The 24,216-nt window shown below is 41.6% G+C and overlaps 1 protein-coding gene and 1 pseudogene across 1 annotated transcript in view; one reads left to right on the plus strand and one right to left on the minus strand.

Moving 5' to 3' along the window:
• The window catches only part of LOC126161374 (SET domain-containing protein SmydA-8-like), a 320,527-nt gene that overhangs the window by 239,169 nt on the left and 57,142 nt on the right, over positions 1 to 24,216 (minus strand). The gene's annotated exons all lie outside the window — the stretch shown is intronic.
• On the plus strand, positions 5,625 to 5,743 carry LOC126163251 (5S ribosomal RNA; annotated as a pseudogene).

A 24,216-nucleotide genomic window follows, 5' to 3' on the forward strand; every position in this document is an offset into this window, starting at 1 on the left:
AAGTTCACTATGGGGCACCTCTGCCCTGGTATTTGTAAAACTATAAATATAAAAATACATCATTAAGACACACACACACACACACACACACACACAAATAATTTGTCTCAGGAAATTGAACTATTATTAGCTGCAATAGGCAACCTAATTAGGTAGGTAATTATTCTTGTGTATAAAAGCCACGCAGTTGACATTAAAAATAAGTAGCTTTATTACAATTAAAATGCACTGTCAGTTACTAAAAAATGTTGACAGTTCTGTGTGTGCAATAATTGTAATATCGCACTTTAGCGCACTTGAGACAGATACGAGCGTCACTTCCAACGTTTTGATGGGCCAGGTTCCTCAGTGTCACCAGAAATACCTTGAGTTACGGATTCAGGATCTGTACATAGAGTTGATCCCAGATTGACCTCTTCTTTAAACAGCGAATCAGCCTCAGCAAGTTCGTTGATTTCGTCAGCGGTTTCCTCAACATCCTCTATAACATCTTCTTCACTGTCTTCATATAAAAATTTTGGCACGTTTTCACAGTTGACCCCAATACATTTCTTACAAATTGAAGAACATTTCAAACCCGCTTTTCTGCAGGAGCACGCTCCGCCACAGTTCAGCTTGCATGAGCATGAAACAATGTGAAGAAGTGCTTCAGGTGCTGGATCTTGGCTCATTATAACGGTTATTGGACCATGGGCACTGTGATTCCAGCTCCATTTCTCAGGAGGTTTCCAGTTTCCCATCCAACTTTGGACTTGTTGGTAAGTCCGCAACGAATGATGTGAAGCATCTTGTGTAGGTGGCAACCGTGCAAGATTGTTTGCTTTTTGTGGCAGACTTGGCGAATAGCTGGCACCGCAAATGGTCTAGTGTGTGGGAACTGCTGACATCTCCACTATACAATGCGATAGTAACCTGTTCTCCTGCTGTTATTTCTACACGGGTAGCATGTGGTTTATTGAACGTGCAAAGGGCTGAGGTTAGGGGTTCAGTTTTCGCAACAATATTGCAGCACTTAATTTTTCCTTGACCAAAAAAAGCGAATGTTGTATCACATCCACTAAAGGCGTAAGTGAACAGAATATATTCACTGTCAAACTTGTAAGCTGCAGTGGAAAACCACTTGTCTTCTGCATTTCTTCTTCCTGGCTTTAAGAAAAATAAGTTTTCAATGCGTTGCCCCAAACCGGTCATGAGTACAAGCAGGTCAACATCTTCTCCTACAATGACAACACTTCCAAAACCTTTGGTTCTTGAAATGGCAGATGTTACAATCATAACGTCAGCATCTTCTTGTGCCTGGAGCAATTCAATGCTACACTCCAGAAATTCCTTTTTAAGAAGTGTGATCAAACGCATCTTGTTTCGTTCGTTGTACAAGAACTTGTCCTGAGGGACTTGGTTCACCATCTCTGATTCAACCACAACGTCAACCGAAGAATGTTTTTTGGACCTACGAATCCTCTCAGCACTCTTTGTGCTACATTTGTCTCCCTCACATGGATACCCATCAAATACAATAGCAAATTGAGATCCAAAATGACGTTGCAGGTAAGAAACATAGCTTTGGGCTGTTGACTTGAAGCAAACATTTCGAGTCCAAGTCACTTTGTGGATAAGGTATCCTCCATCAATGACAAAAAATTTACTCGGTCCACCTGACTTCACATCTTCCACTGGAACGAAGGCCAAAGAATAAATACGCTTTTGTCCGCTAAAGAATAATTCCTACATACTTTTTCTTAAAACTGATCATTAACGTCAGTCAACTGTAGAAAATGTACGGCACCTGCATGCAATCTTATTACATATTGTAACACAAATAAACTTCATGCAATCCGACGTGAATGTATTCGTAGTTACTAAATATGATGCTGTTTGTCCTGGCCCTGCAGCAGAGAGAGATGGTAAATTCCAATGAATAACATGATGAGTAATATGTTTATACTACATAAATAGAAACTGAAATAAGTGTTCAAAAATTAGGTAATTTGCCACTTTGCTCGAAATTTGAAAAAAATGGTATTTTTTGACGTCCTGTAGCGCCTTAGATACTGGGAGTAGAAAAAAATGGTAACAATCAAATTTGTAGAGAATTTTGTGCTCTTTAAAGAAGAAAATAGACGTCAAAACGATAGGAGCAAATGAAACTAAGATATTTTGAAAAAACTGAAAAAGTCCGAAATTTTCGAAGTTTTTTGACTGCAGAAAGTTTTCCCAAGAGAAATTTTGTTGGCAAAACTTCGTTTTTTAACCTTTCCAACAATATGAACGAGTTTAAAAAATAAAATCTTCTACCCCACCTTTTGCAAGGTACAGGCTTTTTTCCTGACAGTTTCACTGGACTACTATGTCGTCGTTATTATATTCTGTGAATTGTGATTACTTGCTTCCTTTTCGCGCTAATGAACGTGGTAAGTACCCAAAGAACTCACAAGGGCTAAATAAATCAATTGCTGCCAAAGATCCTAGTACTTTTTAGATTTTCAGAAGGCTTTCGACACCGTTCCTTACAAGCAGTCTTCTAACGAAACTGCGTGCCTACCGAGTATCGCCTCAGTTGTGCCACTGGATTCGTGATTTTTTGTCAGAAAGGTCACAGTTCGTAGTAATAGACGGAAAGTCATCGAGTAAAACAGAAATAATATCCGGAGTTTCGCAAGGAATAAGGTCTCTATTGTTCCTAATCTGTATTAACGACATAGGAGACAATATGAGTAGCCATCTTAGATTGTTTGCAGCTGAAGCTGCCATTTACCGTCTTGTAAAGTCATCAGATGATCAAAACGACTTGAAAGTGATTTAGATAAGATATCTGTATGTTGCGAAAAGTGGCAATTGACCCTCAAAAACGGTTCAAATGTCTCTGAACACTAAGGGACTTAACATCTGATGTCATCAGTCCCCTTGAACTTAGAACTACCTAAACCTAACTAACCTAAGGGCATCACACACATCCATGCCAAGGCAGGATTTGAACCTGCGACCGTAGCGGTCGCGCGGTTCCAGACTGAAGCGCCTAGAACCGCTCGGTCACCGCGGCCGGCAGTTGACCCTGAATAAGGGAAAGTTTGAAGTTATTCACACGAGTACTAAAAGAAATCAGCTAAATTTCGATTATGCAATAAGTCACACAAGTCTGGAGGCTGTAAATTCAGTTAAATACTTAGAGATTACAATTACAAATAACCTAAATTGGAACGATCAGCCGAGCGGTTCTAGGCGCTTCAGTCTGGAACCGCGCGACCGCTACGGTCGCAGGTTCGAATCCTGCCGTGGGCATGGATGTGTGTGATGCCCTTAGATTAGTTAGGTTTAAGTAGTTCTAAGTTCTAGGGGACTGATGACCTCAGATGTTAAGTCCCATAGTGCTCAGAACCCTTTGGAACGATCACATAGATAATATTGTGGGCAGAGGAAATCAAAGACTGCCATTCATTGGCAGAACTCTTATAAGGTGCAACAGGTCTACTAAAGATACTGCTTACACCACGCTCGTCCGCACTATTTCTGGAGTATTGCTGTGCGGTGTGGGATCCGCATCAGGTGGGACTGACGGATGACATCGAAAAAGTACAAAGAAGGGCAGCTCTTTGTATTATCGCGAAATAGGGGAGATAGTGTCACAGACGTGATACGTGAATTGGAGTGGCAATCATTAAAACAAAGGCGTTTTTCGTCGCGACGGGATCTTCTCATGAGATTTGAATCACCAGTTTTCTCCTCCGATTGCGGAAACATTCTGTTCGCATCCGTCTACATAGGGAGAAATGATAATCACGATGAATGAAAAGAAATCAGGGCTCGCACAGGGAAGTTTAAGTGCTCGTTTTTCCCGCATGGTGTTAGAGATTGGAACGGTAGAGAGACGGCTTGAAGGTGGTTCATTGAAACCTCTGCCAGGCCCTTTATTGTGAATAGCACAGTAATCACGTAGATGTAGATGTACTTCATTTTTTGCCTGACTAAGACATGGCGGCCACTATTACTGGATCGCAAAAATTGTACTTTTCGATTCTGCAACTACCAGAGTCAATTACAACTCTGTCTAAAGCGGAATTGATCACTAGATGTGACGAGACGCGAAGAGGCCGGGGGAGTATTGTGTTGTCTGCAGAGAACCCGTAACAGCAGACTGGATTGGTTTCGAGAGCTCAGTTACGTCGAACATGCGCTAGTGATTGCGCGTCACTTGAGTAACAAACCCGTTAGTGACACTTCAGCCCATCTGGAGCTGCCCATGTCGACTGTTAGTGACGTGACTGTGGAGGAGGAATTGAAACGTCCCCTTAGAACAATTTCTGAATTACTGTGATGATAAACCTCTTACACTATTTGCTTTTCAAACAGCTGAGCAAAACTGAACGTACTCAAACATTCACTAAAGTGACACACAATATTTTTAGCGCAACGCAATCTGACTATCAAAAATCCCTACAAAAGAATGGCCCTGACTAACATTAAACTATACCTTTCACAAATCACTTACCTCACAAAAATCCTCATTACTCGAACTACTGCAATACAGCGAGCGCCACTACTGCCAGCAAAATAAAAGATTCAAACTACGTAAGGCACTAACTACTGATAGGTATAGTTAGCAATTGAAAGATGTTAATAGAGAAGAAACAATGTATTTACCTTAACAGTCATAATATATATTTTAGTTCATGACATCCAGTGTTACAAATTTCAAAACTCCGCCATCTCTCTCCCCACATCCACCACTGCTGGCGGCTCACCCCCAACTGCGCAACGCTACGCGCTGTTCACATCCAGCTGCCCAACACTACAATGGCAGACAACAATGCAAACTAGCCACAGACTGCACACAGCACAGCCAGTGATTTTCGTACAGAGCGCTACGTAACGTTGCCAATAAGAAAACATAAACAGCCTACTTACAGAATCAGAGCTAAACCAATAGCAGGCGGACCTCACGCACTAAGGGACAACGGCCGTCGAGCACTGCGGAAGGTGGTTCGCATGGAATCAGCAGAAGGAAACAACCGCGAATTACCAGCAGTGCAGGTAACGCAATGACTGTGTGTGTGGAGTTAAAAAAGAATGTACTACAACGGTCGGGCAGCTCCTCATAAACCACTTATTTCTGTAGGCAATGCTAAGCGACGCTTGAAGTAGAGTAATCTGTGGTCAAGAATAAGGAGATACCCTACGGTGATCCGACGAAACTGTTTAGGTTTTACGAATGCCTGGGTAAAGTGACCTTCCATAATGTGTAGTAGCATTCAAATGGTTCAAATGGCTCCAAGCTCCAAGCTTCTGAGGTCATCAGTCCCCTAGACTTAGAACTACTTAAATCTAACTAACCTAAGGACACCACACACATCCATGCCCGAGGCAGAATTCGAACCTGCGACAGTAGCAGCAGCGCGGTTCCAGACTGAAGCGCTTAGAACCGCCTGATCACAGCGGCCGGCGTAGTAGCATCAGTGAAGTAAAGGGAAGGTGATGTTACGGTATGGGAGTGTTTTCGTGGTTTGCGTTTGGTTCTCTAATGGCCCTTAAGGGAACGCTAAATACGGACGGATATGGACCCATTTTACAGCGTTGTGTACCGCGTTAAAGTAAAGGAACATTTCGAAAACGATGACTGTATCAACATGGACAACGGCCTTGCCGCAGTGATAACACCGGTTCCCATCAGATCACTGAAGTTAAGCACTGTCGAGCTTGGCTAGCACCTGGATGGGTCACCGTCCAGGTCTGCCAAGCGCTGTTGGCAAGCGTGGTGCACTCAGCCCTTGCGAGGACAATTGAGGAGCTACTTGATTGAGTAGTAGCGACACTGTTCACGAAAACTGGCAACAGACGAGAGAGAAGTGTGCTGACTAAATGCTCCTCCGTATCTGCATCTTGGTGCCTATTCTGTACCTTTCCGCCATTGTGCCAATCGTTTCGGTACTCAAAAGCACCGAATTAGAGCGCATGCATTATTCAGGGGCCCTATTCTGTATCGTTCATACAGATCAGTGTAGTGGGTTTGTCTCGGTAGTGACGTCATTTTCGGTTCTTTACCGAAATATCCTATTCAGTAAGCTTCTGAGACCTGTTACCAAACGGTCTTCCCACCGATTTTAGGACAATTGTACCGAGAGGTTTTGGATTTCGGTGTGGCCCTGTCGATCGGTGAGCTGTGGTTTATGTACACCTATAATTTGTTATTTTAAACATATTCAGTGGCTTTAGTTTTGCATTTAATGATTGTGTTACTAAAGAATCACCAGAGGACGCATCCGGTTGGAAAGTGAGTTCATAATAGACTATTTTCCTTTATTAGAAATATGGTTAGCTTAGGTAGTTACTGTGAATAATTACATAAAAAAAAGTTTTCGGTCAATATTCTCTCAAAATACGTGTTATTTTTATGCAAGTAAGAGTTTAAAGATCATTAAATATCAAGACATCGGCTCTGCTTACGTATATTACATGAGTGTGAACTGACGTTACTAGTGACTTTGTTTACTTTTTCCCCACAAATGGTTTAGTTAGTTATTATCGAAACGTGTTTACAACTTTCGACTAACAATGGAAAGCAATCGTGTGAAGCCTGATGTTGGAAACCTTCCAAACTATCACGCATTTATGACTTACGCAGCACTGTTTGGCAACGAAGTCAGCCTACGTTACACAATAGTACAAGAATTCAAATCCATGTACGTATTGCTTGGAGTGGCCAAGTGGTTACCGCGAGGGATTGCGGTATGATTGAACACGGATTTGCGCCCAGATAGGTGCAAAACTTTTTTTTTCCTCTTTATATATGCAACACGTTCCGAGACATTTTTATTCGTGTAAGTTAAGATTTTTCTGCAATATTCGTTATTACTTACATGTAAGAGCGCACTTCCTCAGTAATGATTTCCTGATTTCTGTGTGTTTGAAAAACGAAATATGAAATTGCTGGAGATGAAATTGCTGTGAGTGAAACAACTGTGACCTTTGTATTTTTTCTTGGCAGAAATAATTGACATTTTCTTCTGAATATGTAGCGATTTCCGAGTAGGTGGTTAGACAGGAATCTAAGAGCACAATTTAAATTACTGGGAATGTAACTAGTAGCAGTCATATTCATAATCTTGCTTGCCACAAGCATTTATCTGCGATCGAATCCTCAACAACAGTAGACAGAGATGAAAGATCTCCGCCGTAATATTTTTTAGACTGTAGCACCACATACGAAACATTTTCATTCATGAGATGCGTGTTATGAACTTCGACGAACTGCAGGATCTCTCGAAAATGCGTTTTTTCAATTTTGTTTTTAAGACCCAAATCGTTGACGTATAGGGAAGTGGACTACTTAAGCATTTGGATGCCTAGGAGCGAGTTATAACCACATTCTGTTTATCTTCCCATTCTTTGAAACTCTCAGAATCAATTTTTCGGGTTTTTATAGATGTATTAGTACAATGTGGTACCCGAACGGTATCGCTTCCGAAATGCATACTGAATAACGTAGAGGCTCTAATTCGAGTACTAGACCGTTCGGTGCTCTTGAGTACCGAAACAGTCCAAACAGTGGCGGAAAGATACAGAATAGGCACACAGTATTCATTTCGGAAGCGATACTGTTTGGGTCTAGAGAACCGAACCGCTGTTGTCGGTTCGCGTCGCGCAAGCCATTCAAAAGCAAGCGGCCGCAGATCCGCGCATGCGCACTGCAGCGCGCACTGGGCCACGAACACAAAGCGGTTAGCAGATGACACAGGCGCGCTATTCTTCGAAGTACGGAAAATTGTGTTTACGTTGCCATAACGTTATGACATAAGGCATGACGCCGCATTCCATCGCCTTCATCGCTCTTGCCTTCTGCTTAACAGTATCAGGCACAGTATATCCATTTCCATGATTCTCAGCTGAAATGCATAGAAATTGTTACAGTTTCCCTCACCGCATGTTTCCATGCATGCATAATAACGATAGCGTATTTGACTGCATTCTGCAGATTGTCGTAAATGCCGCATTATCTCATCTTATTCTCATTCACACTGACATCGTGTTTTGGATTTTACGTTTCGGAAAATGAGTTAGCAAATAGTGTGTAGTACCACATTGTACTAATACATATATAAAAACACCCGAAATATTGATTCTGAGAGTTTCAACGAATAAGAAGATAAACAGAATGTGGTTATAACTCGCTCCTAGAGATCCAAATGATTAAGCAGCCCACTTCCCTAGATGATACGACAACGATTTGGGTCTCAAAAACAAAATTGAAAAAACATTTTCGAGAGCTCCTGCAGTTCGTCGAGGTTTATAACATGCATCTCATGAATGGAAATGTTTCGTATATGGTGCTACAGTCTAAAAATATTACGGCAGAGATCTTTCATCTCTGTCTACTGTTGTTGAGGATTCGCTCGCAGATAAACACTTGTGACAAGCAAGATTATGAAGACGACTGCTGCTAATTACATTCCCAGTAATTTAAGTGGTGCTCTTGGATTCCTGTCTAACCGCATACTCGGAAATCAGTACATATTCGGAAAAAAGGGTGAATTACTTCTGACAAGAAAAAATACAAAGGTCACTGTCGGTAGTTTCACTCACAGCAACTTCATCTCCAGCAATTTCATGTTTCGTTTTTTAAACACACAGAAATCACTCAATCATTACTGACGAAGTGCGCTCTTACATGTAAGTAATAACAAATATTGCAGAAAAATCTTAAACTACACGAATATCGATGTCTCAGAACGTGTTGCATATATGAAGAGTAAAAAAAAAAAGATTTTTTTTGCACCCATCCGTGCGCGAACCCGTGTCTTTTCCTATCGCATTTCCGCGCGCTAACCACTTTTTTTTCGATATAATTCGTTGCGTTTGGTCTGGGAGGACGTCACAAGACATCCGTTCAAGTTGATCGTTGATTCCTTGACACAGTTTTTTTTATCACAGAGCACGCAGCCCTCTGACCGTACACGCTGAGTTACCATGTAGGCACCACTTCGCCACGCCTAACAACAGAAACACGGGGCTCAATTCTTGCACTTTTGCATAGAGGAACGTAGGCTGACTTCGTTGCCAAACGGTGCTGCGTAAGCCATAAATGCGTGATAGTCTGGAAGGTTTCCAATATCAGGCATCACATAATTGCTTTCCATTGTTACTTGAAAGCTGTATACACGTTTCGATAATTACTAACTAAACCATTTGTGGGAAAAATTACACAAAGTCACTAGTAACGTTAGTTCACACTCATGTAATATACGTAAGCAGAGCCGATGTCCTGTTATTTAATGATCTTTAAATTCCTATTTGCATAAAAATAACACGTATTTTCAGAGAATATTGACCGAAAACTTTCTTTCTGGGTGTAATCATTCACAGTAAGAAACTAACCTAACCATGTTTCTAACAAAGAAAATAGTCTATTACGAACTCACTTTCCAACCAGATGCGTCCTCTGGTGATTTTTTAGTAACAAAATCACTAAATCCAAAGCTAAAATCGTTAAATATATTTAAAATAACAAATTATAGGTGCACATAAACAACAGCTCACCGATCGATAGGGCCACACCGAAATCCAAAACCTCTCGGTACAATTGTCGTAAAATCGGTGGGAGGACCGTTCGGTAAACCGAAAATGACGTCACTACCGAGTCTGCCGCGGTGGTCTCGCGGTTCTAGGCGCTCGGTCCGGAGCCGCGCGACTGCTACGGTTGCAGGTTCGAATCCTACCTCGGGCATGGATGTGTGTGATGTCCTTAGGTTAGTTAGGTTTAAGTAGTTCTAAGTTCTAGGGGACTGATGACCTCAGATGTTAAGTTCCATAGTGCTCAGAGCCATTTGAACCATTTGAACTACCGAGACTAACCTACTACACCGATCGGTATGAACGATACAGAATAGGGTCCCTGGTGACACCTTAAGGCTGAGGATGACAAGGCTGCCGATCGGTACCGTTAGGCTTTCAGTGCCTATTGGGATGGTGTTTGTTTTTTTGTATCAGCGTAACAAAGCATCCTTTCAGCAAGTACCAACTGTGAGGCTATGATTTGTGGACAATAACATTTTTGAATGGCACTTGCCTACCCGAGTCCCGGTCTGGAATGAATCAGAAAGCAGCCTTCACGCCAGACCCCAGCATCCAACATCACTACCTCCTCAGATTTTGGTTCCTGAGGATGAATAAGGCTGCCATTCCTCCAGAGACATTCACTGAAATTATCCCCATTGGAGTTAAAGCTGTCGGATACATCTCAAAAATTTCCACTAATAGGTGTCCACATACATTTGATCAGACTGTCTACATCGGACGTTTCGGATTTCTATCGAAGAACAAAACGAACTGTCCGAAAACTACAGTGGAACCTCGTTTATCCGGACTAGGTGTGACCGTGCATCATCCAGAAAAAGCAGATAATCCGGAAATTCAGAAAGAAATTAGAATGACAAAAAACCGCACATCATATTTATTTTCACGTTAATCCAAAAACTGTACATTACTTTCATATAAATTTTAGCCAAATATAAAGAAACCGTCAATTGTATACACAGAAGTAATGAGAAAGTATGTGCTGAGCAAGATTCTTTTGTTTTTTGTGCAGCATAACCACACAGGTGTTCCACTAGGATTAGTTCGCCCGAAGTTGTTTCGACCTAGCGTTTCAAATAAACCATTATTTTTGTCCAGCTGCGTTATTGCCTCTGTATCTGTCATACCGTCTTCGGGTTGAGTGTCAACTTCGTTGGCTACTCCATCATCACTATCGTAATTGTCTGCAGACGAACAAATAAAGATAATTTCGTAATCAAAAAGTCCTACTGTAGCGTCATCGTCATTTCTCAACTAGTTACTAACGTAATTAACACAAATGTCTGAGCAACCTGTAATGTTTTCCTGTGCTTCAACGAAATAATTTTTCAACAACTGTCCGCCATCCATCCTATGTAGCTCATCTAACTTTTTGTCCATGGACACTGCCACTTATTTTTCTTTACCAGTTTACACTTGTATGGTGGCTCTTGTTTTTCAGACTTGAATTTTTCTTTGCACTTCCCCCTAGTTTCGCCGCATTGCACACGAAAATAGCTTTTGCCTAATGTGGAACTCATAGAAAAAGGGGCAGGTCTGTCCCCAGGCCTCTGCGATAAAGAAAGGGGAAAAACCACGTAAAAATTTTGTTATCTCAAAACCTATTGTTGAGAAGTATCTGATTAACCAAGAGTTTAATTACTTTCAACTAAATTACTAAAAATGCTGTGTTAACTTGAATAATACAGTCCGTAACGCCACTACGTACAATTTTTATGAGGCAGATATGACGGGAAAATCAAATTTTCGTTTTAAAACTGTTGCTGTTTGACAAAATATCTTCGTATGTCCTGGAAACGTATGGCAATAATCGGATACAATGTGAAGAACGTACTGCTTAAGTTGTTCGTTTTTGGTAATTATCTATCATAGTGCTTCAAGAGCTCTCAAGCTTCTTTCGGCCGGATCATTTGCACCTTTCAGTTTAATAATTAACATTGACGAAATTTTCATTTTCGTGGCACTGCCTAGGATCTGTTTAAAGAAAATCATCACTGAAATCAAATTTGATTAAAAACGCTCTCATTTTATTAAAAACAGACTGTTAAATCCCATTATTGATTACTTTTGAGATTTGATCGAGTCTTATTTGAACTATTTTTACATTTTTTTCGATTCAGTGCAAAGACCTCATTAATTTTTGTTATTGAGGAGACAAATTAGGTCCAACGGTAGCCATGGGAACGGAACGTGAGACGCGAGGTACAAATGATTTTTCCGTTTTTTGTAATGCAATCTAGGACATATAACGATGAACAACTTGGTGTTAGTAAAGTTTCTGAATAACTCTAATATCCAAACACGATGCCCCTTCTTCAGAACGAGCATAGAATCGTGCTCTGACATACACAGGTATATGCAAGATACAAATACACACATTTCATTGTCTTCTTGTGGTTGTAATGCAAATTCATCAGGAAACACAGACATTTTCAAGCAATAAATAGGTTTTGCCATCATTCTTGCACGATGGGTACCCATTGTAGCACGGAAAGATGTTTCACGAGATGCTACTCCAAAAAGATTGATTGCGGTTCGTTCTAATAATTCTCCGTGCTGCTGTCCTTTCAAAGAATGCGAGACTCGTGACACACAGACTTGCTCCAAGTGTTCCAAATTGGAGTTCGTTATCGGCGATTTCAAACAAAGCGTTTCACTTCTTCAGAATTAATATAGTGAGACGTCTGTTCCTTCAGCTCATCATTCTCTCAAATACTATCCTGAAAAAATTTCATATACTAGATGCCTACAAGGTAAATACATGTGAATTTTTCCCGAAAGGTTTTCAGTAAAATCACACACACCTCTAAAAGTGTTCGCATTTGATACTACGCTGTCCAGAAGTGATGCCTTAACTTCGATCTGGAAAGTGTCCAATAACATATGACTGCGAATCAAGCACTTTCTTTGAGTTGTCAAGGCTGCACGCCTGGTTGGTTAGGAAGGAGGTAGAGTTTGTGAAGTCTGAAGATAGATGTAATCCCGAAACGCGCAACATGTTCTAATAAGAGTCAATTGAACATTTCATGACTTTAGTGCGATTGTACAGCATTAGTTGCCAATTATTATTAGAAATCGATAAATTTTATATAAATAAAGAAACTCTGCAGTGAATATATGAAAGGACGTTATATGACTGTTGCACCGAATGTGATCTTTGGTTCCAAGAGAAACTTGCTCGACGTCTTTTTTGTTTTTTATCAAAATTCTCTGTGTTCCAGGGGAATAAATGATTCTGAAGCAAACCGCTGGCAAATTATGGCATTTGTAATTCATATTAACGTCTAAGGTATATGTGATCAAACCTGATAATGAAATTCCGAAGTGACTCTTGACTGACTCCCTTGTCCGCTTACAAGTTTCTTTGTTGGCTGAAGAATTAGTGCTATTTCATAAATAACTGCATTTACCTAAGGCGAACGGACGTTTTAACGAGCGCACGAAATTCTTGTATTACATTGTCTGTGTGCCTCATTTTGCCCGAGACATAACAATGGTTCCCGGCTACAGTTAATTTGCCGCATACATACTTCTGGCAACACTGAAAACAGAACAAGAAAGTTTTCTAATGCATCCCAATCTATTTTAATTTTTTTCTCTAAAGCAATGTTTAGGTTATATTCCGTGTACTTATAGATTCTCGGAAACCAATTACACAATCTTTTAGTATTTGATTATAGTCATTACTAGAGACTGGATTATATACATCATAGAAACCTTACAATATGCATGAAAATGCTTAAAAATGCATGCAAAGTGTCGAAATATGCAAGATCAAATAACAAAAAAATATGGTAGTTACTGTGTGCATTATATCTCAAAGTTGAACCTGTGCATATTAATTACGAGGAAGAGCGCCGGCCACGAGAAAAGTCGGTGCATTTAGAACGCTGATATCATTTTTTGAATACTTTCTGTAGAGGTTAGGAAGGGGCCTTTCTGGGATTATTTTCTAAAAATTTGCAAACTGGGGACGCGTACCGTGTTTCAAGAAATGTTTCTTCTTTGCTATTGTTGTCGGCAAAAAGCAGATGCGATGCGAGTGAGTCTAACAATTTGCGACAAGGGCTCAAAGCCTGGGTTATTGTTTAAAATGTTTTCAAGCTTTTCTTTAAGTTTTCTTGGGAATACCTCCGGCAATGAGGAGTTCACTAGAATAATTTTATTCATTAACTGGACAGATTCATTCAACGCAAAACCTTGAATTTCAAGCTTTTTAATACTTGCAGGTATGTGGGAAAAATGAGTGCTAATCACAGAAATTTCGTTTTTAACACCGGAATCATTAAAAGCTTCCTTGCACTAGCAAAATGCCAAAGCCTCTGCACTATCGAAGTCGTTTACTACCCTTCTAATGGCCTCGAAATGTTTACTGTAAAACAACACGCTTCGACTCACGTACCCCAACGAGTTACCATTGGTTCGGGAGGTAAAGGCAGATTTGGTAGTTTTCTTTGTAGGCATTGATGCGGGCAGGAGCCTTTCTTTGTGGATGAAATCAGTTTATTTACATTCACAAACGGGGAACGTACTTCTTCAGCAAGGCAACGTACTCCATGAGCAAAGCATGTCACATGAATCAAATTGGGATGAAATACTCGGAGGGCTTTTCATGCTTTGATCATATAGGGAGCAGCATCTCTAATAAACACAAACACCCTGTCATCTGCACAAGGTTCTGGAAATATTTTTCTGATAACCTCATTCACAAATCTGGCGATTGTAGAATGATTTACTTTTTCAAGTTCTTTGCAGGCCGTTAAGTAGGAAGAAGAAGACTCTTCTTTTAAAGCACCAACGATTAAATTTTGCAATGTAATGGCCACAAGTGTATGTAGTTTCGTCAGCTGAAATACAGATAATGCTGTCCTTGAGTTCATTGCTTGTTTCTTACAGAACATTTACGTAAATTGTAAGAATGTAATTTTTACACAATGTTGATGCATCTGGTATATTGTGATTTAAGCAGTATTTGCGCAGGAAGCCTTTGAGGATAGGGTTTGTACGTTTGTGAAGAGGAATATTGCTTGCAGTGAATGCTTCACATAGGCCCACGTTAAACTGACTTTTTTGGTTACCTTTGGACATATCCCTGCTACTGCAACTTCCTGTTGTCAGAAGTTGTAGTCGTGGTCCTTTCTTCTGCATTCCTGCGATATGAAGACTTGTCTTGACATGCTGGTCTATTTGGAACTTTTTTTTGCACGAAACGTTTTTTTCGCAAGCTTGACAATATAAAACAATTTCGTCATATCTAAATGTCCCTCACGACGCTTAGTATTGGGAGTCAAACTCATGCAACGCCTACTGTAAAATGAATAAGTCAAATTCAAGCAACGCTTACTATAAAAGGAATAATTGTCGACAGGCCGGCCGCGGTGGTCTCGCGGTTCTAGGCGCGCAGTCCGGAACTGCGCGACTGCTACGGTCGCAGGTTCGAATCCTGCCTCGGGCATGGATGTGTGTTATGTCCTTAGGTTAGTTAGGTTTAAGTAGTTCTAAGTTCTAGGGGACTGATAACCACAGCTGTTAAGTCCCATAGTGCTCAGAGCCATTTGAACCATTTTGTCGACAGCTCTTCTCATGATAGATATTTTAGTTATAATAGGCTCTTCCACGGATTCATGTGTCCATTTCCTGTTTTTCAGCTTTATTTCCTCTTACCAAAGACCCGTCACATCAAATGCTATACCCTCTGGCTTGTTTTCGAGCGTTAATTTTCTCTGTTCGGCACCTTGTGCTAGCTGCTTCTCTGTCAAAGAATGCGCAACCTTAAAGAGTGATACGCCCTCACTTTAGTATGACCGTGGAAGCTGAAGAAAAAGCAGTTGCAGAACGACGCTAAAGTTCTTCTAAGGGATCACAACCGTACTGCTCCAGTAGTGTTGGGGCTCGAAATTTTCTCCAGTAACTGGTAAATCAGGTTGATCTGAGCGTCGAGGTCTTCGATGCTGGCATTACCTCCGACAAACGCTTCGAACTATTCACACGTGCTAGTGTATTGCAGACAGCCTTCTCCAAGCAGGAAAGATTTTTCACGAACCACAGATCCATTTCAGTCTTTGAGGAAGAACTGTACCCCAAATGAGCTAGACTCTCTCTTTGGCTCCTTGATATTAGATGATCAACACATTAAAAACGAAGGGAGAATCTCGTGTTCATATGTAAGGAAATTTGTCAACGGGGACAGGAGAATGTTGAGACCTAGTAGCTTCTTCATTCGCAGTGCCAGCTTAAACTATCCATTTTCTTTCTATTTCCAGAAACAACAATATTTATTAATCTCTGCTGAATTGATTTTAATTTTTAGATCGTTTATTTTTCGCGAGCCACAGAGTACCTGCTAATATACTCGTATTTGATGTGCCGTGGATAAGCCAGTTGATGGGCTACGAAAGGATGCTTAAAGAAGCCTTGTCGAATTAGCTTCCACAGGCTTGTTGAAAGATCGGATAACAGGCTCTGATGTGTTACCGGAAGAATAGACTGCCGAAAGATCTCAGCTTCCTGAGTGCCGACAATGCTGGTACGTGACCTCGGAAAAGGTCGTTCAGTAGACGCGCTGGCTTTATTCTTAGACTACTTGCTTCGCGAACACGAGCTGCCTTTTTCCTTTTAACCTAAGGGGGGAATTTAAGTTCTTAAACATATCTCGTTTCAGAGTATAAAAAGAAATTGATGCACTAGATTCGTTAAAACTTAAATCGATTCACAAGTTTTGAGTGTTACACCAGACAGGTAAATTTTTTTTAGAAACAGTCATACTTACGCTTAAGTGGCATTTTTACAAAATGACTCTGTATGGTTTCTGTGACCTACTCGTTTAAAATAACGTTTATAGAAAGAGAATAGGTTCAAATGGCTCTGAGAACTATGGGACTTAACTTCTGAGGTCATCAGCCTCCCCCCCACCCCCCCACACCCCCCTAGAATTTAGAACTACATAAACTTAACTAACCTAAGGACATCACACACTGGCCGGAGTGGCCGTGCGGTTCTAGGCGCTACAGTCTGGAGCCGACGCGACCGCTCCGGTCGCAGGTTCGAATCCTGCCTCGGGCATGGATGTGTGTGGTGTCCTTAGGTTGGTTAGCTTTAATTAGTTCTAAGTTCTAGGCGACTGATGACCTTACAAGTAAAGTCGCATAGTGCTCAGAGCCATTTGAACCATTTTTTTTGACATCACACACATCCATGCCCGAGCAGGATTCGAGCTGCGACTGTAACGCCTAGAACCGCTCGGCCACTCAGGCCGGCAGAAAGAGAATTAAATTGTGTTGTGTACATGACTAAAATTGGTAAATTAAGGTCATTGACACGAATGATTTCGTATGTTGCATCCTATGACTTGCGGAAATCGATGATTGTTTCACTGCGTAAATTATTTAACCTGAATCTATGCTCCAGGAGCCGGCCGCGGTGGCCGTGCGGTTCTAGGCGCTACAGTCTGGAACCGCAGGACCGCTACGGTCGCAGGTTCGAATCCTGCCTCGGGCATGGATGTATGTGATGTCCTTAGTGCTGTGTCTAGACAAGACAGCCTAGACACAATGAGAGGAAGCCGAAAGGCACGCGCTTAAACTCACGAAGGCTGCCGTGAGGTCTGAAACAGGATACGTAATGAATGCTATAAAGAAAAGTACATAGCTTCTGGAATACTTAACTTTAATCCAAATTTGTAGAACATCTCTCTTGATGATACATTAATAGAATCTCAATATCTATACTGGTAATGGCGCCTTGCTAGGTCGTAGCAAATGTAGCTGAAGGCTATACTAACTATCATCTCGGCAAATGAGAGCGTAATTCTCAGTGAACCATGGCTAGCAACGTCGGCTGTACAACTGAGACGAGTGCTAGTACGTCCCTCTAGACCTGCCGTGTGGTGGCGCTCGGTCTGCAGTTACTGACAGTGGCGACACGCGGTTCCGTCGTATACTAGCGGACCGCGGCCGATTTAAAAGCTACCACCTAGCAAGTGTGGTGTCTGGCGGTGACACCACACTTAGGTTTAAGTAGTTCTAAGTTCTAGGGGACTGATGACCTTAGGAGTTAAGCCCCATAGTGCTCAGAGCCATTTGAACCATTTATGCTGCAAGATTTACAAAAACAGCGAATATTTTGACTTCGGGAGAAAGTCACAGAATATAAAAAATGCTTTTGTTACTTTTTTCAGCCTCGAGTCACACAAATGGTATAATCGACTTCGACTGTTTAGCAGTCCATCGTCACATGATCTGTTTAAAAAGAAAGAAGGAAGGTTATAGTAAAACACTAGGGTACTAAATTACAAAATGAAAATACACTACTGGCCAATAAAATTGCTACACGAAGAAGAAATGCAGATGATAAACGGGTATTCATTGTACAAATATATTATACATGTGATTACATTTTCACGCAATTTGAGTGCATAGATCCTGAGAAATTAGTACCCAGAACAACCACCTCTGGCCGTAATAACGGCCTTGATACGCCTGGGCATTGAGACAAACAGAGCTTGGATGGCGTATACAGGTACAACTGCCCATTCAGCTTCAACACGATACCACAGTTCATCAAGAGTAGTGACTGGCGTATTGTGACGAGCCAGTTGCTCGGCCACCATTGACCAGACGTTTTCAATTGGTGAGAGATCTGGAGAATGTGCTGGCCAGGGCAGCTGTCGAACATTTTCTGTATCCAGAAAGGACCGTACAGGACCTGCAACATGCGGTCATGCATTATCCTGCTGAAATGTAGGGTTTCGCAGAGATCGAATGAAGGGTAGTGCCACGGGTCGTAACACATCTGAAATGTAACGTCCACTGTTCAAATGTCGCCAAACACGGATGCGACCATCATGATGCTGTAAACAGAACCTGGATTTATCCGAAAAATTACGTTTTGAAATTCGTGCACCCAGGTTCATCGTTGAGTACACCATCGCAGGCGCTCCTGTCTGTGATGCAGAGTCAAAGGTAACCGCAGCCATGGTATCGGAGCTGAGAGTCCATGCTGCTGCATTTGTCGTCGAACTGTTCGTGCAGATGGTCGTCTTGCAAACGTTCTCATCTGTTGATTCAGTGATCGAGACGAGACGTGGCTGAACGATCCGTTACAGCCATGCGGATAAGATGCTTGCATCTCGACTGCTAGTGATACGAGGCCGTTGGGATCCAGCACGGCGTTCCGTATTACTTTCCTGAACCCCCCGATTCCATACTCTGCTAACAGTCATTGGATCTCGACCAACGCGAGCAGCAATGTCTCGATACGATAAACCGCAATCGCAATAGGCTACAATCCGACCTGTTTCATAGTTGGAAACGTGATGGTACGCATTTCTCCTCCTTACACGAGGCATCACAACAATGTTTCACCAGGCAACGCCGGTCATCTGCTGTTTGTGTATGAGAAATCGGTTGGAAACTTTCCTCATGTCAGCACGTTGTAGGTGTCGCCACCGGCGCCAACCTTGTGTGAATGCTCTGAAAAGCTAATCATTTGCATATCAAAGCATCTTCTTCCTGTCGGTTAAGTTTCGCGTCTGTAGCACGTCATCTTCGTGGTGTAGCAATTTTGATGGCGAGTAGTGTAACTTCTATACACTACTATCCGCACTATATAAGGGCTCCTTCCTATGAATTATTTTTAGTATGTGTGTAAAAATATGATGTATCGATTACAAGTCAGAGATTTTATGTGTAAATACTTGTGTGATATAAGAAGGCGCGTCCTTCAAGTTGTTTAGAGAACCGCTAGGCGTCGCATGGCTGCTCTCATTTGTCTTTTTTCTTCCAGCCGTCAGAACGGTGGTATTGTGGGCTATAGATATTGATGATTCCTAATATATGGAACTGATTTTTAGTTACCGACCTGTTGTATCTTTATTCGTTCACCAGATCACGTGTTCATGTCAGTATTTGTTGTGTTACAAGCTCTATTTTTCAGCTTTTCTCGCGGGCAGGGCGCAACTCTTCGATGTGGCACCGATCGACCACTGGTGTGATTTTATTACTAATTTATAATATTCTTTTTTGGTTGTCGTATGGCCATAGCCTGAAATCATTCAGATATTTTTAAATCAATCATACAGCATAGAGTAGTTATCAAATTGCGATATGCGACTTGCAGTTCTAAAATTCCATCGGTCCACATTCTTTGCTGCACCGCTCCCGATAAAAAACTGGGACACTTACAGATTTTATTCGTTTTTTAAATATTTTAGTGAGCGGGGGTGGAAGCCAACTCCAACTAGAATACGTTGCATAGGAACTCGAAATATAACTGAACAGGAAACGAGAGGCCCTTCCAGTACACTGGAGTCCTGGCTGTTGGATCCGAATGCTAGAATTATTGATTACATAACAGTATGAAGTTGGTAGTTTCTAAATCACAGATATAGGAAGAAAATTATTCGCAACACAAAACTGAATGTGAGATATACGCCTCTTCAAGTGTAAACTAGCAAAGAATTAGGTTTTGATGTTCACTTAATAGAAAATTCTAGCGACGGCATTGTTGTGGTCTTCAGTCTGAAGACTTGTTTAATGCAGGTCTGTCCACTACTCTATCCTTGTCAAGTCTCTTCAGCTCTGGATAACTACTGCAACCGACATCCATTTGAACCCTTCTTATTGTATTCATCCCTTGATCTCCTCTACAATTCCACCCCCTCCGCCCCATCCCCCCCCCCCCCACACACACACACGCTTCTCTCCATAACCAAACTGATGATGATTCAGCATATTTCCTATCAATCGATTCCTTCTTTTAGTCTAGTTGTACCTTAAACTTCGTTTTTCCCTAAGGCGACTCAGTACCTCCTCATTAGTTATTCGATCTACCCATCTAATCTTCGGCGTTACCTTGGATTCCCATATTTCAAAAGCTTCCATTTTCTTCTTGTCCGAATTGTTTATCGTCAACGTTTCATTCCCGTAAAAGGCTACACTCGGGATAAATACCTTTTGAAAAGACATCCTAACACTGAAATTGATATTCGATATTAACAAATTTCTTTTTTTCAAAAATGTCTTTCTTGCTATTGTCCGGCTGCATTTTATATCTTCTCCACTTTTGCCATACTTATTTTTTTTGATGCCTAAATAACAAATCTCATCCAGTACTTTTGGTGTCTCCTTACTTAATTTAATACTCTAATTTTGCCTAATTTAATTTGACCACTTTTCATTACACTAGTTTGCTTTTGTTAATGTTCAGTTGTAACCTCTTTTCAAGCCACTGTTCATTCCGTTCAACTGCTCTTCCTGTCATTTTTACGTTTTTGCCAGAATTGCAATGTCATCGGTAACCCGTGAATTTGTTATTTGTTCTCAATGACACCAGTTCCAATTCCTCCTTGGTTTTCATTACTACTTGCTGAATGTACAGACCGAATAACGTTCGGGATTGACTTCCTTGTCGCCGGCCGGTGTGGCCGAGCGGTTCTAGGCGCTTCGGTCTGAAACCGCATGAGCGCTACGATCGCAGGTTTGAATCCTGCCTCGGGCATGGATGTGTATGATGTCCTTAGGTTAGTTAGGTTTAAGTAGTTCTAAGTTTTAGGGGACTGATGACCGCAGATGTTAAGTCCCATAGTGCTCAGAGCCATTTGAACCATTTGACTTCCTTGTCAACTACTGCCATTCGAGTCTTATAAATGCGCTCTAGTTTTTGCACAAGTAGTAAATAACATTTCGCTGCATCTATTTTATTCATTTATCTTTAACATTTTAGATAGTCTAATTAACGTTGAGAATAGCTATCTCTGTACCAACAAACGCGACTATTATAAACATGGTTTTTCCTTTCTTTCACCTAGCTTCTAAGATGAGATGTAGGGGCATGTATTGCCATACGTGTTCTCCTGAAACCACACAGATCTTCCCTTAGGTCGACTTGCATTAGTTTTTCCATTCTTCTTTAAATCATTCGTGACGGTATTTTGGAACCATGCCTTATTAAACTGATGGTTCGGTAACATTCAGAACTGTCGGCAATATCCAGACTGGTCAAAACCTGCCTTTGTTAGAACTGAAACATTCTTCTTGGACTTAGGTGGTATTTCGCCTTACTTATAACCCTCGCATACCAGGTGAAACGGTTTAGCCGTGGCTACCTGTCATAAGGGCCTTAATTATTCCGAAGAAATCTCATCTGCTCTAGGGACCTTGTTTTCTATGTCAAATTCGTTTCACAATATCATATCTCGCATCTCATCTTCATTTACTTGTGGAAAAAACGACATTTTGTCTATGGAGTGCGTGATTGATTCTTTTGTAATTTTTTTTTGTTTATTTATAGGCACAATCACATATAGTAGACACAGTACATATAGTTCATACCTAAAGGCTATCTACACTGAACACAGGTTCATGCGTTGTCAAACTAGCTATAAAACACCGGTCTTATGTAGACATACAAATTTTTAAAATTTTGTTCACCCTCTTTGCGCTAGATGCGCGTGTCCTCTATAAGATAGTCTTAATTTTTCGAAAGCCTAAAATATACAAATTTCGCATAAATTCAGTTAGATCACTAAGACGCGTGGTTAAATAGTGCACTTATTTTTAGGTTTTAATATAAATTTTCTTTTGTATTGTTTTAGCATCTGAAGATGGTCACTGTATGGCCGAAACCGGTTATGACTGTGTCATAAACATGCGATTGTGTCTATAAATAAACAAAAAAATTTAATTTACTTCCTCTTTCGTTTCCGTTATATTGCCTGCATTTACTTCTATGTAGTTCTGACACATACAAGTGCTGGACAACAATATTGAAACACCAAAAACACAACACCCTACTAGCCCTAATACGATGTAGGGAATCCAGTGGCATTCAAAGCAGCTTTCAGTCGTCTTGGAATGGATAGATACACGTCCTGTATGGTTTTCAAGCGAATCTTATACCGTTTTTCGTGTAAAATAGTGACAAGTTAAGATGGATAGCGATCACGCAACCTGATTCTCAAAGTAGCCCACGAAGGCTCAATAACACCGAGATATGGTGCCTGAGGCGGCAGGGGAGGTGCGACAGTTCATATTCGTGCTCACAAAACCAGTCCTGTGTGATGAGAGATGTGTGAACAGGGGCTCTGCCGTCTTGGAACACGGCACCATCATTACGAAACGAACATTGTACCATAGGACAGACCAGATCAGTCAAAATTGTCATATGATCCATGTCAATAATGCGGCCTTTGTTGTACCAAAATACGGCTGCCCAAATCATCACCAAATCCCCGTTGTGTATCACTGTCGGGTCGTAAATTCGGCCAGAAGTTGAAACATTGTGAAACAAGACTCATCCGACCAAATGGCTTGCTTTCATCCCTCCGTAGTCCACGTTTTACTGCTTCGGCAGCAAGTTTACCTGTTACTGGCATTTGCATCGCAGATGAATGACTTTTAAATTCCAGCACGTCCTGAATTCCCTGCTTGTGGAGCTCCCTTCGTATTGTTTTGGTGCTGACAGGTTTCGCGAGAGCCACATTCAGCAGTGCGCTGACTTTTGCAGCTGTTGATGATGATGATGATGATGTTTGGTTTGTGGGGCGCTCAACTGCGTGGTTATCAGCGCCCGTACAATTTTCCAACCTTTTGCTCAGTCCAATTGCGCCACTTTCTGGATGATAATGAAATGATGAGGACAACACAAACACCCAGTCATCTCGAGGCAGGCGAAAATCCCTGACCCCGCCGGGAATCGAACCCGGGACCCCCTGCTCGGGAAGCGAGAACGCTACCGCGAGACCACGAGCGGCGGACTTTTGCAGCTGTTGTCCTCATATTTGTCGTCATAATCCTCTGCATTGGGCGTCTCTCACAATCACTCATAACACGTCCTCGTCTGCGATCTAGCTTAGCGGCTGATGTTTTTCTGTGTTCCCTGTATGCGGTATAGATCTTCAGCGTAGTGCCTTTTGGAATACCAAACACTTCGGCTAACTTGGTGACGGAGATGTTACGGGGTAATGTCAAGCGCTGGCACGCCAGTCGGGAACGATAGAGAAGAGATGGCAGTGAGAAGACATCAGCCAATAGCACGCTGATCGACTCCTCTCCAGGACGACAACGCGACAGCAGCGGCCCGTGTGTGAAGAGGACATGAGCGCCGTGACCGATTGGCGACGTCCTAGTTGAACAGCTGCTTCAAGACTAGCGACTTGGATGGAAGCGTAAACGCTCGTTACTTCGCTTGTACACTCTATGTACCACAGATTTGGGGATTGTTATACTGAAGAGACTGCTTATTTTCGAACCGAGTATGAAGGATTCCCAGACACACCATATTTGACGACAAGGCTGGACGTAATAGGAAATTGAAGTGGGGAAAAAAGAAATTTATGGCACAACTTCACTAAAACTCATCCTGAGGTATCAAGAAATAGTCAGTTATCTAATGGTGGCAAGTGTGTGGGTTAAAAATTGTAGAGGGTATCTACAGGGTGACAATTATTGACTCGTATGAAATAAAATCGTCATAACTTCTGAACGGTTTGCGTTAGGACGTTCAAACTGCGCGGTTGGCCGCGGGACATGATGAGAATTAGTATGCGCATGCGCAGACGCCTTTTTGTTGTCGGTCATTTGCACGTGAAAAAGTCACGGTACAGCGTGTCTGAGCATATAGCGCTTGTGAAGGCCTACTATGCGAGCAATAACA

The sequence above is a fragment of the Schistocerca cancellata genome, chromosome 2 (genome assembly GCF_023864275.1).
Source record: "Schistocerca cancellata isolate TAMUIC-IGC-003103 chromosome 2, iqSchCanc2.1, whole genome shotgun sequence".
NCBI lineage: Eukaryota > Metazoa > Arthropoda > Insecta > Orthoptera > Acrididae > Schistocerca > Schistocerca cancellata.